Genomic DNA, 3683 nt, shown 5'->3' with positions numbered 1-3683 from the left:
TTTCAAATCATTCTGCCTCCAAGGCCAATTTTATTGTATTCATGTTTATGCTTAGCCCCAATGGTTATAAAATAGATACTCAATAGAGATATCCTCAAAGAAAGAGCATCCCAACCAATTACATTTTCAATTTGAGAATTTTATATGTATTCCACATCTGTGATTAGTTGTAAACAATTTGCAAATACATTTTCATTCTATTTTATTTCTTTTTGTAGAAAACATTATCAAACTGTTCAGCACTATGGGTTCATTTGGTACACTTGAACAATTATATGGCATGGATGCAAGAAAACCTCTTCCATTTCAAGCTGAGTGGCTTATAATGCTTCACAAGGAAATTGAGCAATACAAGACACCTACCTAAATATTCAAAAGCATGTCTATAAGTATCGAACCCAATTTAACATAATTTTATCAGCATGTAGAGGGTAATATAGAAGGTGGGGTTATTACTAAGTCTATGAGATTCTTGAATGAGAAAAATTTGTGAGAAAGATCAAAATTGTGGCCAAGAGTACTCCCACTCAACATATTCTTCAACCTCCAAATATTGCATCTCTCTTGGCCATCATAGTGGGTATGGTTCCTCAATTGAGATCCTTCGTGTGTGAGGAATATTCTATTTTTGCAATTTTTATATAAAACCTCAATATTATGGCAATTGTGATGATTCCCTCGGTGATGCTAGTTCTTATAGGTATTCTTGCTGGAGGTCTAGATAAGTTGAGTCTTGGAATGAGAACTACTATCAGAATTATTCTCTCTATGATTCTACTTCTTCCACTTGTGGGAACTGGGATGGTGTCCCTGGCAAGGAAAAATCATATCATTCTTAGTGGATATAAGATGTTTGTTTTTATTCTTCTTTTATAGTATGCAACATTGAGTGAAATCTTGATTGGGGAAATGGCTATCTTGAGGAGATATGGCACAAAGTAAACTTTTGCACTCTTGTTCTAGAAACACATTTTTGTAGTGATTTCTCTTTCATTCTACGTGATACTCCAAATTGTTTAATTATGTGTGAGACTAGCTTACACAAATTTCTAGCGAAATTTTGAGGTCAAAAATGGGCTTCAAAACAAAAATGTATTACAAAAATAAACTTTTTAAGAACCAATAGGATTCAATATGATTCTATAACCCATGGAGGTGATTCAACATTTTGGACTTATCTCCCTATGATTTTACTCATTGAATGCAAAATTTAATTTTTCATCCAAGGAGTACCCATGTTGCATAATTTCGATGGACCCTATTACACGAAAAAAGTGAAATACATGAAAAAACATGATTGCAATCACATTTTTTTATGTATTTCACATTTTTCGTATAGTAGGGTCCACTGAAAGTATGTGACATGGGTATTCCTTGGATACAAAAATAAATTTTGCATCCAATGAGTGCTCCCACTTGAAATTTGAGTAAATTCATAGGAAGATAAGGTGTAAATATCAGTTGAAAAAGTAGCTTTTCCTTTTTCCCTCCAAATCTTGATGAGGTAATCTAATATTATTTTATTATTTCCGATATTATTTTATAGTATTCCTTAGGAGGCCCATTTTATACCTCAAAATCTGTCTAATGATTATCACTGAGGAACAATATTTTCTAAGTTTCATCTTTTTAAATATGAGAAATAACTCCTTGCAAATGATATATGCATGATTGAATCTCTCTGTAATATATATATAGAGAGAGACAAAGACAATGCTAGTTCACATCATTCCTTTCATATAAAGTCATTGTATGTTCCAAGTTTGACTAGCATTGATTTTCGTAAATTGAATTCAAAAGTCTTAAATGGTTTGTCATAATATTCAGACAATGAAGTCTAAAAAGAAGCGAAAACATTTAGGATGAGAGGCATAAAAGCTATTCTTTGGTGGGTGTAGTAATTTGGTAATTCTAGATATGCCACTAAATTTTCTACAACTTTCAAGAAAAGTACATGAGATTCTAGTTAGTGGAAATGTGAGAAAAATGGTGCTATGGATATCAACATTGGGCATAGAGGGAAATTTTAATAAGGTTTTATTGTTCTATCCAATTATTATTCATTTTTTATGACTAGTTAAAGGAGTTCACTACATTGATATAGCAGGACTGAACTTGTAGACATTACCTATGAAAGTTGTTCAAATTAAGAAAAAATTGCTTGTAGGTTTTGGAGATTAGAGGAAGGTTCCTCAATTGCAATCACTAGGTCCAATCCAAATACTCAATATCCTTCAAGTATGCCTCAATAAGGATCGATTTAAATGAGGGCATGCAAAAGTACAGGTGTGGTGGAGGTATTGGGTTGCCAATTTGTCATTTTTTTTAACATTTAAAACAACTTTTTTGTTCATCCCACTGCATATTGTCACCCATTCATTTCCCTTTCTACCAAGTTCTCCCATGAATGTGTTGTAATAAACTGAAGAATGCTAAAGTATTTAATGAATGTAATTTCTTTTGTTTTTAACGGATTAGAGAGGATTATGTTTGACTTTATTGATTATGGTTCTACCTAGTTCCTGTAACTTCTATGCAAGTCTGGTAACTATCCTTTGAGTTTGAAATATTTATCCAAACCTAAGGAAAATTTAAAAACATGGGTTCTGTTCCTAGCATTCATTACATGTTTCTATGTTTTATACATATCACCTAAGTTTATTCTATAAACTTCCAGGTCATGACAAATAGTCTGGATAATTTGTGTTAGGTAGCATCGAGTGACTTACTTCAGTCCCGATTTATAGAAAATGAAGCATAATTTGGATAATACAAAACATGGTTTTTGTTCAAGAAATCCCCAATTAGTTTACTCGTAAAAATATCCTTCAAAAGTGTGCATATTGGGAGATATTTGTGATTCTTTAAAAGGACAATTTTTTGTTACAACCATTGAACACTTATGCCCCAAATTGAGAAACGAATTAGCCAAACGCATCAGATCAAGTTGTTCCCATATTATTCCATGCCAAATAAACCCGATGAAATAATATGTTCATCCAAGAATACATAGAAGACAATCTTTTGTAAATTAATCATGAGTTGACAGACTATTTAAGGGGAAATTGGTTTCAATTCGCCTCTAATCTTTCCTATATACATTTATGAGTAAAACTAGGGCTAGATGTTACTGAAGGAGAGGTTTTGTCACTATTTTATGTATTTGGGATGATCCCATGTGGGTACCACTAGGATCAAGCTCTTTTGTGATGTAATTTATGGGTTTTTCTTAGTATTAAAAAGATTGATATTGCTCAGGTTTCTTTATTTGTTGTGTTAGTCTTATTGTGATCTAGTATTCTTCAAAAAGGAAAATTTGTTGGTTGACCTCGACCCATAAACCAAGTGATTTTCCCATTTATTTCATGTGATTTAATGCTTAATTTATGTGTGTGGTTTTCATGTGATAGGTAGAATCAAGTTTAAGAAAATCGTTCATATAAAACATAAATTGCAAGTTACCTTGGTTTATGAATGTGTTGCTTGTATTCCAAATTGTGTTTTTCCCTACAGAAATTTGATGTACGATCTCATGGTTTGAAAATATATATTTTTTGTGAATGATATAGAACATGGTTTGAAATACTTTACTGTATCTTGATTAATGTGTCATTTTTTCCCCTCATCTATGTAAGAACAACGTTGATAATGCTATAACATTTGGTTATGTTTACTATTTGTTC

General features: G+C 31.9%; 1 pseudogene; it reads left to right on the top strand.

Annotated features, from left to right (window-relative positions):
• The first annotated feature begins 244 nt into the window (after window positions 1-244).
• On the top strand, window positions 245-1030 carry LOC149262953 (protein PIN-LIKES 2 pseudogene; annotated as a pseudogene).
• The last annotated feature ends 2653 nt before the right edge of the window (window positions 1031-3683 follow it).

Source organism: Pinus tabuliformis, chromosome 6 (assembly GCF_031772625.1).
Source record: "Pinus tabuliformis cultivar Carrire ecotype Pingquan chromosome 6, CPIR1, whole genome shotgun sequence".
NCBI classification, from domain to species: domain Eukaryota; kingdom Viridiplantae; phylum Streptophyta; class Pinopsida; order Pinales; family Pinaceae; genus Pinus; species Pinus tabuliformis.
This window is presented reverse-complemented; position numbering and strand designations above follow the sequence as displayed.